The sequence below is a fragment of the Dermochelys coriacea genome, chromosome 10 (assembly GCF_009764565.3).
Source record: "Dermochelys coriacea isolate rDerCor1 chromosome 10, rDerCor1.pri.v4, whole genome shotgun sequence".
Classification (NCBI taxonomy): Eukaryota; Metazoa; Chordata; order Testudines; family Dermochelyidae; genus Dermochelys; species Dermochelys coriacea.
In genome coordinates, this window is record NC_050077.1 from 66,556,062 (window position 1) to 66,570,423 (window position 14,362).

The window sequence follows — 14,362 nt, forward strand, 5'->3', positions numbered from 1 at the left end:
TTTTTAAAAACCCCAACGATAATGATAATAAGTAAATAAAAAGATGTTGGGGTCCGTTCAAAAACATCTGGATTTGGCCCACGGTCTGTCTATTGCACTGGGCGCGTTCCCTCTGTCCATTTGTGGTATGTTTAACTTTCAGAAATTTCTTAGTTCTGTTTCTACGTCCGATGCTGTTCCCTCGGTAAATGCCTTAACCTCTCCATGCCTTAGTTTTCCAATCTGTAAAATTGAAATAACAATCCTTCCCTACCTCACAAGAATATTGCGAGGCTTCATGTTTGTAAAGTGCTTTGAAATCCACAGATGAAAGATGCTATAGAAGGGCAATGTTATTTTATTGCTATAGTTTTAAATACAGTTACTCTAGTTGTGCTGCTTTACATGTTGGGCCTTGATCCTTCAAAGACATGCTTAACTTTAGGCACTGGACATGTGCTAAAGTCTTTGCACAATCAGGGCCTTGTACTTCAAGCCCACATAGATTAAAACCCCACAATACTGTTAATAAATTAATATGCACCTGTTGCCAGCACTTCCAAAAGATAACAGTACAATCTCATTTATAGTGAAAGTGCTGGAACTTGCTAGTCAGCAGTGTGGGTCTAGTTTATGTCCCAATCTTGCAAACATCTATGCAATTATTCCTTGTTATCTGACCAACTGTAAGGTTCATGACTATGTGGATAGGAAAATTGTTGTTCTGGGTAAGCATACAGTACTCATTAATATTTCATATATTTGTAATGTGGTTTGAAAGATTTTGACTATAAATGGCACAACATAAAATTAAAATATTTTCTGTTGCTATATAAACTGTTAATTATGCAAGCCCACTTTACCACACGATCTGCACACAAGTAGGTTTAACATAAGGGATAATTATATATAAAGCCTATATTGTATTTTAAGTGTGGAATTTTAAGAAGTCCAGGAGGCTTGAGAGATTTGCACATATCAGAGTTCTTTTCACAATGACTAGAGTGTACAGTACTGAAGTCTGACATCATGTCAAAAATTTCTTGAATGTTGCATCTTGTTTCTTTTTTTCTAGTATTTGTGGCAATAAAGGCAGTGTTGTTTACATTCTATTTCACGTTCCTGTTCATATGATTAGGGACAGTGATATCCTCGTGTTTGGTACTTTTGGGGAAGGCTATGTGCACCCTATGATGGGTTCGGTCACAGAGACCCCCTTGGGACTGTCACCTAACGTGCTGGAATTACCTCTGAGCCCATTTTCCCTGCCAGCATGGGACTCCAGAACCCTGCCTTGTTGAGCCAGACACACTAGCCTGCTGCAACACAGACCCAGGTCAGGTCCACGCCCCCAAAGCTGCAGACTTTAACCAAAAACTGCTCAGCAGGTCACCTATCTCCAACACCCAGACACCCAGTTCCCAACGGGATCCAAACCCCCAATAAATCCATTTTACTCTGTATAAACTTATACAGGGTAAACTCATAAATTGTCCACCCTCTAAAACACTGATAGAGAGATATGTACAGCTGTTTGCTTCCCCAGGTATTAAATCACTTATTCTGGGTTCATTAATAAACAAAAGTGATTTTATTAAGCATAAAAAGTAGGATTTAAGTGGTTTCAAGTAATAACAGAACAAAGTAAGTCACCAAGCAAAATAAAGCAAAAGCATGCAAGTCTAAGCCTAATACACTAAGAAACTGTTTACAGGTAAAATCTCATCCTCAGAGATGTTCCAAAAAGCTTCTTTCACAGACTAGAGTCCTTCCTAGTCTGGGCCCAGTGCTTTCCCCGGTACAGTCCTTGTTAGTTCCAGCTCAGGTGGTAACTAGGGGATTTCTCATGACTGGCAACCTCCTTTGTTCTCATCCACCCTCTTTTATAGCTTTGGCACAAGGCGGGAATCTTTTGTCTCTCTGGATCCCCACCCCTCCTTCTAAATGGAAAAGCACCAGGTTTATTCCACCTTTCTTCCTGAGCTGGCTTACACAAACACAGGAAGGCTTGCAGATAAACTGAGCCATTTACAATCAATTGTCCTAGTCAGTGGGAGCTAGGGTGACCAGACAGCAAGCATGAAAAATCAGGACAGGGGGTGGGGAGTAATAGGAGCCTATACAAGAAAAAGCCCCAAATATCGGGACTGTCCCTATAAAATTGGGACATCTGATCACACTAAGGAGCCATCAAGATTCTAAACCACCCTTAATGGCCCACACTTTGCATAATTATGATAGGACTTCAGAGTTATACTTCATATTTCTAGCTTCAGATAAGAGAATGATACATACATATAAATAGGATGAATATACTCAGTAGATTATAAGCTTTGTAATGCTTTATAATCTTTTGTGTGGAGACCTTTTGCATAAAGCATATTCCAGTTGCATCATATTTACACTCATAAGCATATTTCCATAAAACATTATGGATTGCAATGTCACACACCCTTTTCATGACTCTCCTTAAAGGAATAAGGGGTCTGAGCTTCTTCCCTTTGAAGCTGATTAGAGCTTTACCAACGATTTATGTGGGAAATTGTGGTGGGGTGCACCTGGCCTTTGCAGCTCCCTACAGGCTGCCCTGCAGTTCCACTTCCCCCATTCCAGAAAGCTGCAAAGTGATAGGAAAGGAGTGGCAAAAGTGGGTGCTCCAGCCCTGCCTAGAGAGGCCTCACAGAAGCAGCCAATCAGAGCCCAGCAGGCTGAGATAAAAGGAGCTGCAGGGGAGTTAGCAAGTCAGTTTCTTCTGAGACTAGAGGAGAGAAAAAAGGGGCTCCTCTGTGGCCTGGAGGTAGAGAAGAACCTGATTATCCTGGCCCTGACATAGGTCTGAAGATAAAAGGGTCCTTGTAGAAAGTGGCCTGGAGAAGGAGCAACAATGAATTGGAGTAAGCAGTACATGGCTGTTGTGTATAGGGCCCTTAGTTTGGAATTTGGAGTAGTGGGTGGGTCTGGGTTCCCCTGCCACCCCCAGGTAAAGTGTCATAACCCCAGGGAAGGGACTGGGCTTAGTTGAGAACCCAACCAAATGGCTGAGTTTAAAGGGCCCAGAGCTGGGGTTGAAGACCGTAGTGAGGGCAAATATACTGTCTATTTTTTGGACTCTTTAATGTCCCAGAAGGGGTTCATGGAGACTTTGTGAGGAGCAGAAATTGATGATGGAGCCTGGCATTTTCTTTGATGCAATCTTGTTTACGTACAAAGAATGTACAAACTCCTGTTTCTCTGAACACAGTAGAAATCCTCAAATAGCAGGAGACCGTTCTTTTGTTCACTGCTCCAAGCCTATCTTTACAGACAACTCTGCCCTGCCCCCAAAATCTTTCTCTCAGCTTTATTTCAGGGCCACATTACTGTTCTTGCAGGCTGTGTTTGCTTCTGACTCTCTCCCTCTTCCTCCTGGTACTGTGTCTGTCCCACCCACATAAACATACATCCCTAGTGGATACTTACTCAGTGAAAACCTCTCTGCCTGAATCATTAGAGTTCCTGAGTGGCCGTGGGTGTTCCTTTGTCTTGGAGCTTGCTATTTTTTACTTTTAACCTGAATGAATGGTGTTTGTTAACTTCATCCATTTTTAAGGGATTTAAACCCAATCTATAACATTGCCAAATGTTTGACTGTCTTTAAGTATCTTTCTAAAGCTAAGCATTTGTATTCAATGCAGCTTTTTACTAATGACTTTTCTAGCAATCCATTTTTGAACATAGGAGGCAAAGCCATCATCGCCCTTTGCACAGTATCTTCTTTGTTTAAAACTAACTCAAAGTAACATAATCCGGGAGAAAGATATATTTTTGCCACTGACCATTTGTCCATTAATAGTAGCTTTTTTTTTTTCCTGACTAAGCATTTTTGAAATTCAACAATACTTTCAAAGTAATTAAGCTGATGGTGTAGGCAAAAAGGAAGCCAAGTGGTGGCACAGGAGACATAGGCCTCAATTTTCTTATGTGCTGATCACTCCTGATTGTGAAGATTTTCTCAGAGACTGTTTATTCCTTTAGATTTGGTCATATTTTCTTTGGGATGTTGGGAGATTATATATCCTACATTGTAGACAGCTGCCAAACCATTCTGGGATTGCACAGGGAGGACCAAGCATGTAGCGGCAATTGCTTGCAACAGCAACACTTGCTGTCTACATTAGCACTACATCAGTGAGGGTTGATACATGGAGGACAACATGGTGGATAACCTTGCTGAGAGCAGGATTAATGCAGATAGTGAAGCAAATGCCTGTGCACTACTGGCAGTCATGTTGTGTGTAGACATGAGGTGTGCTACAGGCATCTATGCCCAGAATTAGGGTAGTGTAATGTTTTAACACTTGTTGCATAGCTACATGAAAGGTTACAGTCAGATGTGTAGACAGTGTTCAGATCTTGCAAAAGGGGGGCTACTCCTTTCACTCTAGTATATATAAACTAAATATGTGCATTGTTTTTTGGTTTGGTTTTTTTAATTGGTAACAGATGGATTAGCCCAAGAAGCTAAGGAACACACATTAACTCCAAAATCTTTCTCAGGTGATTCAATGATGATATTCTTTTTCTAGGGAAGATAGTCACTTTGATAATTAGTGAATGAATGCCAATTGGCCATAAAACCAGGCCTTTTGTAAATAAACACGTGACTGGAAAAGGAGGTCATCTTTGAGCTATAAGCCAGCTCATTTAAGGACACCAAGAAAGCTTTTGTCAGAAACTGCCCTTTCTTCAGAAAGAATAACTACCAGCTACAGTAGCATTGCAGGGGAGCAAAGAGAAGTTGTAGAAAGTAATTCAAATTCACTTCTGGCATAAGTGGGCGCAACTCCATTGAAGTCAAGGAAGTTGTTCTTTCCTATGCCAGTCACAAATTTGACCCACAAACTCATCCTTTTATAAGCTTTATCATGTTCTTCAGTTTTCTCAGGCCTAAAAAATATGATTAATGGGAAACCTGTGTACAAGTAACTGACACTTCAGAAAGCATAAATAACTCTTTGAAGAAAAAACATACTTTCAATTTGAATGAAAGAATACGAAATTATTAGTGTGGCAGATTGGGAAAGTATGGGCCAGTAGCTGCAAGTGTGGCAAAAAAAAAAGTGTTTGTATAAAAAGTGAGGCGGGAGGAGATAAACTTTGTTTTGGGACAATGAAGTGATAAGGCTGACAGATCATAATTCCATTTAACTTTCAAACCACAATACTTGTTTCCATTAAGAGTGATACTACTCAGCAGGAAATAAATCAATCTTGCTCGCTCCTGCTGTAAATGTGGATGAATTAAGTTATCTCAACAATGCTTTTGGAAAAGATAGCAGCTAACTTAAAGTGAATCCTTTGGAAATGCAGTAAATTGACTCAAATATTTCAGCCTTTAACTGCATGTATGTTGGATTCAGTAGGGTCATCCAAGGTCAGTTTTTACACAAATAACTGAATGGAAAGAGAGAGTGTATAATGTTTCAATCTGTGGGTCAGATTAACATCACTTTATGTTTGTTTAAAATATGATTCTGTTTGACTTTAATTTGTCTTCACTCTGTTGAATCTGGTAATATTTTCTAAAATGGGAGGGAGAGGACTGGGGTAAACTATTAAACTGTTTCAGAGTAGTAGCCATGTTAGTCTGTATCGGCAAAAAGAACAGGAGTACTCGTATTAAACTGTTGTATCTCCTGAAATAACTTGATCTGTACTTTCTTAAACCACTTAAAGTAATAATCTTTCTTTTTGTTGAACATATTTGAGTTTCATCTTTGGTTAGGTTAATTTGTATTCAGAATATGCTATTAATATAATTTGTTCAGGAAAAATGGAGGAGAAAAATAAAATGTGCTTAAAAAAAACAAAGTCACACATAGAATTATGAGTTTCAAAGTAAAACCAGGCTCTTTCCAAATGTTTTTTTATTCTGACCATATAAGCTTTTACTGAGGTGGCTTTTTTTCCCCTCTCCTTCCTAATATGGGAAAAATGAGTGTCTAGATATTTATGGATGAGCTTTTTTAAATATGTCAACCAGCTGTTATTTCTTCTTTTACTTCAGAAAGGTGGAAGGAGTTAATTTATCTATGATTAAATTGGTAGAAAACAGTTAAATCAACAAGAATTGCAGCTAGGATTACCCTATATGCTCAACCTTTTGATATCTAAAGATGATTTTATCCCATATATTTATCATGGGCTAAATACTGGATGGATGGAGCACAGTATCTGGGGTCTGTTGGCCCAGTGCACAAGGGGGTGCAGACAGATGATCATGATCTAAGGTTGATCATGTTTCTAAATCTTTAGTTGATAGAGTTACATCCCTACATGGATCATGACTCTGACAGCGACTGCAAGGATAACATTCCATCAGCAAGTCAAGATACACCCCCTAAAAAGAAGAGGCTTTGCACTTTCTGGAAAGAGAGGAGAAATGATTTTGTGTGGCTCGGTAAAGAAAGCAGTAATTGCTATAAGGTTTACTGTAGCTTATGCACAAGAAGTTTCTCAATTGCTTATGGTGGACTGTCAGACATCAGACAGCATACTAACAGAGCGGATCATAAAAATAATTCTAGCATAGTTTCTAAGAACAAAACTCTGAAACTTTTTTTGTACCTTAAAAAAAAAAATGAAAATACAGAAAGCAAGGTAGCTGCTGCAGAAGCACCAAAAGTGTACCATAGTATTATCCATAGTTATTCATATAGATTTCTTGATTGTGACAGCAAATTAAATATTGTTTTTCCAAGCTTCACACATAGTTAAAATGATACATCTTGGTAGGACAAAAGCTTTGTGTATTGTCAACAATATATTAGCTCCAATTTCAACTGAGAAACCCATTAAAGACTTGGTTGAAGAGGGAATTTTTTTTCTCAGTGGGCAATGATGCCTCAAACCATGGAAATATCAAAATGGTGTTTGTTACTATGCAGTTGAAAGGGGAATAATCCATTATCTGATTATTTTCAAGACAACAATGAAACTGCATTAGGAATATTTGAAAATGTGTACTACAATAGGTTTGAACTTTGACATGAATCATCATTTACCTGTGATAATGCTCATGCTAACTTTGGGAGACACCATTCAGTCTACAAACTAATGAAAAATTAGAATGAATATTTGCTTCCAGCTAATTGCCCAGCTCATATACTGCATAATATAGCAAAGCCTTCCATAGATAATTCATCATTTCGTCTTGAAGATCTTGTAGCAAAAGTGCGCAATCACTTTTCCTCATCTGCCAAAAGAGTTTCAGGATTACAAGAGATTTCATTTTGTTACCTCAACATTTCCATTATTCAAGGCTATGTCCCCACAGGATGTTTAATTACATACCCTGTAGTTGAAAGGATCTTAAAAAGTTTTCCAGCTATTAGAAGTTACTTGTGTAGATTTGGTGAGGATTGCCCATTTGCAATTTTTAAGGATGATGAAGATGGGAATGATGAAGAGATATTTACAGTGATTAAATACTACTTTTTCATCATGGTCTTAAGTTATTTTTTATGATACAGTCTTAAAATTAGGTTTCAGAGTAGCAGCCGTGTTAGTCTGTATTCGCAAAAAGAAAAGGAGTACTTGTGGCACCTTAGAGACTAACAAATTTATTTGAGCATAAGCTTTCGTGAGCTACAGCTCACTTCATCAGATGCATCCGATGAAGTGAGCTGTAGCTCACGAAAGCTTATGCTCAAATAAATTTGTTAGTCTCTAAGGTGCCACAAGTACTCCTTTTCTTAAAATTAGAACAATCTGATCTTGTAGGTCCTAAAATTTGACATAATGCATTCATTGAAGGTTAAGTTATAACAAAGGATCAATGACAAATTCTTTAGTCATAAATTTAAGTCTTATCTAAAAACACATCATTGGCAAAGCAGAAAAAATGGAAATGGATTTCATTCAGTGATATATATTACTTCATATTTTGATTTCAGTGAATAAAACCACCTTAATCTGATTCAGACACTTTCTCAGAAAAAAATGCTGACTTTTTCAGGAAATCTTAAGTGTTATTGAAGAGTTGAAACTTGACAAAAGGCTTGATATTGTTTGTACAAGGAATATTGTGCATGGAAAAATTAGTGGAGAGTGTGTGCATGCTTCAGGAGTCTGGTTGTATTAGAGTGTTAGACCATTTCCTATCTTCAAATTCTAGTTCTCCCAGTTTCTTAACTTGCAGAACTTATGTCCATTTCTACTTCAAATGCAGTAGTGGAAAAAGTATTTTCCCTGTGTGAACAGACTTGGATAGATTGAAGAAACCTGCTAAATATTGAGTCTGTGAAGACTGAGCTTTAAATTAAAGTTAATTTCAATTGTGTATATATAAAGAGGTTTATGAGTTGATTTTAAAAAACAAAGATGTATTAAAATGATAAGTACCATTTTAAGCATTAAATCAAAGCTTCTGATAATTGCATTGTATACATGAGGGCAGGAGAAATGTACATGAGAGAGAAAAATACACAATATCCTAAGGGAAATGGTATGGCCCTGAAATTTCTCTTAAAATAAAACATGGTTCCTTATTTTTCATGTGATTTCCCCTTATCTCTCTTGCAAACATGGTCACTGTAGAAACTGTACAGATACAATCATCCACCAGACTTATCTGATTTAGTTCCAGGAACACAATTTGTCAAAGGCCAGAAAATACAGTGTTTGCTTTAGAGCTCAAGATAACTGGTAGTGTATGACTGCGCCAGTCTTTCAGTCAGTCCTTTTTGGGGATCTCACAGATCTTGGGAGACAGACCAGTCCTTGCTTACAGACAGCCCCCCAATCTGAAGCAAATACTCACCAGCAACCACACACCACACAACAGAACCACTAACCCAGGAACCTATCCTTGCAACAAAGCCCGTTGCCAACTCTGTCCACATATCTATTCAGGGGATACCATCATAGGGCCTAATCACATCAGCCACACTATCAGAGGCTCGTTCACCTGCGCATCTACCAATGTGATATATGCCATCATGTGCCAGCAATGCCCCTCTGCCATGTACATTGGCCAAACTGGACAGTCTCTACGTAAAAGAATGAATGGACACAAATCAGACGTCAAGAATTATAACATTCAAAAACCAGTTGGAGAACACTTCAATCTCTCTGGTCACTCGATCACAGACCTAAGAGTGGCTATACTTCAACAAAAAAGCTTCAAAAACAGACTCCAACGAGAGACTGCTGAATTGGAATTAATTTGCAAACTGGATACAATTAACTTAGGCTTGAATAGAGACTGGGAATGGATGAGTCATTACACAAAGTAAAACTATTTCCCCATGGTATTTCTCCCTCCCACCCCACCCCCCACTGTTCCTCTGATATTCTTAGGTTTCAGAGTAGCAGCCGTGTTAGTCTGTATTCGCAAAAAGAAAAGGAGTACTTGTGGCACCTTAGAGTCTAACAAATTTATTAGAGCATAAGCTTTCGTGAGCTACAGCTCACTTCATCGGATGCATTTGGTGGAAAAAACAGAGGAGAGATTTATATACACATTCTCCTCTGTTTTTTCCACCAAATGCATCCGATGAAGTGAGCTGTAGCTCACGAAAGCTTATGCTCTAATAAATTTGTTAGTCTCTAAGGTGCCACAAGTACTCCTTTTCTTTTTTTCTGATATTCTTGTTAACTGCTGGAATTAGCCTAACTTGCTTGTCACCATGAAAGGTTTTCCTCCTTTCCCCCCGCTGCTGCTGGTGATGGCTTATCTTAAGTGATCACTCTCCTTACAGTGTGTATGATAAACCCATTGTTTCATGTTCTCTGTGTGTGTGTATATAAATCTCTCCTCTGTTTTTTCCACCAAATGCATCCGATGAAGTGAGCTGTAGCTCACGAAAGCTTATGCTCTAATAAATTTGTTAGTCTCTAAGGTGGCACCAGTACTCCTTTTCTTTTTGGGGATGTTACTGTAATTCATTTGTGCATAGTTACATATAAAGTAAAACCCAGAATCTATAAGTAATGTAGATGCATGTAAACATCTGAACGGAAATTTCTACGCAGATGAAAAATTGACTTAATATTCTGCTGTTTCATTGACACATATGTAAGCATTTGTGTGGCTAGCAGTCTGAAACATGCCAGTGTCTGAAACATGCCAGTGTTCTAATGTTATACAGACAAAACTGCACAGGATCGTTTCAGGGGACAAGACAAGATGTCACATTTATTATAATAACACAATTTGATTTAAGACCAAGAACTAATACCTATGTGTATACATACACATATCAAATGTTCTGCAGCTGCTAGATAGTTACCAGTCCTGAATGTAGCTTGAGTTCGTGGCTTGGGTTTGTAGCTTGTGGCAGCTAACTGGCCAGGAAAGCCAGGCACAAAGAAGAATGGGGTCTCTGTTTGGCATGCACCGATGCCCTTCCATGTTAGCAGCAGAATGTTACCCTCCAAAGTCTTCCATCTCACCCATCCTTTTTGTAAGTTTTAGTTTGAATCCAGAGTCTATCGGTCTTGCTGTGTCATGCTACCTCTGGGTCCGGTGTGATTAATCACCCGTCAATTGCAGACATGACTTTCAACCTAAGACCTGGCTTTGATGTTCCTTCAATTGTACTTTTGTTCTTTTCTTTTGAGGGTGGACTCTCCTTGCTTTAGAGTAGCAGCCGTGTTAGTCTGTATTCGCAAAAAGAAAAGGAGTACTTGTGGCACCTTAGAGACTAACAAATTTATTAGAGCATAAGCTTTCGTGAGCTACAACTCACTTCATGCATCCGATGAAGTGAGCTGTAGCTCACAAAAGCTTACGCTCTAATAAATTTGTTAGTCTCTAAGGTGCCACAAGTACTCCTTTTCTCCTTGCTTTGTCAGGGCTGTTGTCTGCATCTTCAGCTGTAGGTGTTTACACTTTATTTCATCAGGACAGGCTGGGGCTGAAGGTTGATTCCATCGTCCATACATACCTCATTCACACATCTAAACTAAACTAATAAGATTACAGCAGGATTTAGCAAAATGAAGTGAGCATTTTAAAATGGGTTACAACACGGACAAGTGTAAGGAATGGCAAACAGTGAGCAGAAGTTACAATGTTGAAGCAGTGCAAGTTTCAATGATTTAAGCAGCAATTGGATTGAAAGTGAACCTCAATTAGCCAGTTATTGGGGTACCTGGTTTTATGAATGAATGTAGTTTCATTCATAAAACTTTACTTATGAAGTTATATTAATAAAGTAAACAATTTCATTGATCAGTTCTACACTAACAGCTGAGGCCCTGCACGTGCTGGAGAAGTAAGATATACAAAGAATTGTGTGTGTAGATCAAGAGAGATACTTACATAGGTGCTTGGGCAGGGATCTGGTGGTTCAGAGGGGAATCTGGGATTGTAATAGTATCTGGAGGTGCAGGAACGGCCAGGAGGTATAGAGGATGGGAAATGGGACATGGAAGATCATAATTTTGTATGGAGAACAAAGGGAGGGAATGTAAGACCTCTGGACATGAAATACAGGGGTCAGACTGGAACACAGTTGTTCATGGACTGTCGGAAGAGGGATCACGTTAGGATTCAGGACTCCTTGCAAACCTCTTTATGTTAGCTGTGCTGGTGTAAAAGGGCCACAAACCCAACTGAACTGGAAACCTAGGAATTCTCTCAACATAGGGAAATTCCTCTATGAATCACAAAGGGTGGATAATTGTGTGGAGTCACTTGCAGGATAAAAGCCTAATACTATATGGTATATTTTTGTTTCTTTAACAATGAGTTTTTAAACATTTTGTTTTAAATGCAGAATATTTTTGCATAACAAAATGAATTGTTGAAAATTGAGCAAAAAATTTGACAGCAGAAAGACATGAAGAGCTATGAACAAAATTGCATCTACAACAGGATCTGAACTCATTATTTTTAGTGGCAGACAGAGTCAACTCCTGATTCCAATTTGAAACCAATGTTAAAACTCCCAATTGGCCAAATCCTGAAGACTTTGCTCATATATATTCACCAGTCTTCACTCAGGCAAAATTCCCAGTCATATCAAAGTAAAATGTAGGGACTTTGAGAGTTGGACTCACTGATTTCAGTGGGAGAAGAATTGAGGGAGGATTCTCTGCACCTTGAAGTCTTTAAACCACGATTTGAGGACTTCAATAGCTCAGACATAGGTGAGGTTTTTCGTAGGAGTGGGTGGGTGAGATTCTGTGGCCTGCATTGTGCAGGAGGTCAGACTAGATGATCAGAATGGTCCCTTCTGAGCTTAGTCAGTCTATGAGCCATTTAGCCTAGTAGTTAACATCCATGAAAATTTGTCACTTTTGCCATCAGAAGCAGCCTATATTCAATACATTAAATTAAAACATATTAAACATTCGGAAAACTATTTTATCTTGAAAATAAGTACTACAGCGTTTGAACAAAATGTGTTCCCAAGCCATACAAGTATGAACACTTTTAATAAGGATTATACCTAATTTAATCTGTCATATGCCTCTTCAGTAAGTGAGATGAAAAGAACAAGATTTTTACTAAATTTTAGCTAAATGCCCTACACAAGGCACCTTTTGAGGTGAACTGTATGTTTACAACATTTGAGTGAGGTGGACTGTATTAAAAAACACACACACACAAAGATCCTTTACTGTTGTATGTAACCTGAGACAACACCTTCATAATATGAAACAGAAAAAAAATTTTGTGTCATGGGGAAGAGGGTTGGTATTTTTGCATACATTTTTCTGATCCTCAAATTCAATCTTGAACAGATAGTACAGTAGTGCTCTCATTAAATTTGTCTCAATTCACTCCTTAATAACTCTGTCCTTCTGAATGTCTTGTAGCAACTTTTAGAGTTGGACAATCAAGCCAGCAAGTAATTATCCTTGTTAACTTTACCTAAGCAAGAGTTTAAGTTCCAAGCTGTAGAGTCACTTAACTTCGCTTTCATGCTTTTGTTTTTGTTGGAAGAAAGCCCTGCCTATTCCTCCCATGGAACAATGACTTGGTAAATCTTTGACGGCAGTAAAACTAACATGTTTGTTCTTTAATCTTTTTAAATCATATAGTTCACTTGGCTTCGGATGAGACTTCAGGTGTTGTCTTTCAGATCTCTGGGATTCCTTCTGAAGCACAAGGAGGGAAAGTTTTTAATTTGAGGACCTAAGAATACTTAATTGTGATCTTTAAGTGAAGACAAATATGTAGACTTATTTTACCATTATTAATCACCAATGCTGTTAATAAAAGTAATATTAAGCAACATTACATTAGAATACATTAGAACAGGGGTGAGCAAACTTTTTGGCACAATGACCATATCTGGGTGGAGCAATTGTATGCAGGGCCATGAATGTAGGGATAGGGCAGGGGGTTGGGGTGCGGGAGGGTGTGTGGGGTTTTGGAGGGGGTGTGGTGTGCAGGAAGGAGCTCAGGGCAAGGGGTTGGGGTGCAGAAGGGGGCTCAGGGCAGGGGGTTGAGGTGCAGGGGGCAGGAGGGGTGCAGGTGCAGGCTCCGGCCCAGCATCGCTTACCTCGAGCAGCTCCGGGGTGGCAGTGGTGCTAAGGCAGGCTCCCTGCCTGCTGTGGCCCTGCGCCGCTCCTGGAAGTGGCCAGCATGTTGGCAGTGGCTCCAGGGGGTGCAGTGGGGCCGGCAGCTCTGCCGTGCACTGCCCTCACCTGTGGGTACAATCCCCAAAGCTCCCATTGGCCACGATTCTGCATTTCTGGTTAACGGGAGCTGCACGAGTCGGTGCCTGCAGGTGAGGGCAGTGTACAGAGCCCTCTGCTGCTCCTGCCCCCCCTCCCGGAGCTGCAGGGACTTGGTGCCAGCCGCTTCCGGGAGCAGTGCAGTGCCAGGGCAGGCAGGGAGCCAGCCTGCCATAACCCCGCTGCGCCACAGGGCTGGCAATCCCGCAGGCTGGATTGAAAGCCCTGTTGGGCCGGATCCGGCCCACAGGCTGTAGTTTGCTTTCCCCTGCATTAGAAGCAAGAGGAAGTCCAAGAGAAGGTAGGCCAATTATTCAATGGGGGTGTTGGGGGGGGGAAATAATAACAGAAAATGTGGAAATGGCAGAGGTGCTTAATGACTTCTTTGTCTTGGTTTTCACTGAGAAGGTTGGTGGTGATTGGACGTTTAACATAGTGAATGCCAGTGAAAATGAGGTAGGATCAGAAGATACTAAAATAGGGAAAAAACAAGTTAAAAATTATTTGGACAAATTACATGTTTTCAAGTCAACAGGGCCTGATGAAATGCATCCTAGAATACTCAAAGAGCTGACTGAGGAGATATCTGAGCCATTAGCTATTATCTTTGAAAAGTCATGGAAGACTGGAGAGATTCCAGAAGACTTGAAAAGGGCAAATATAGTGCCAATCTATAAAAAGGGAAATAAGGACAACTTGGGGAATTACAGAC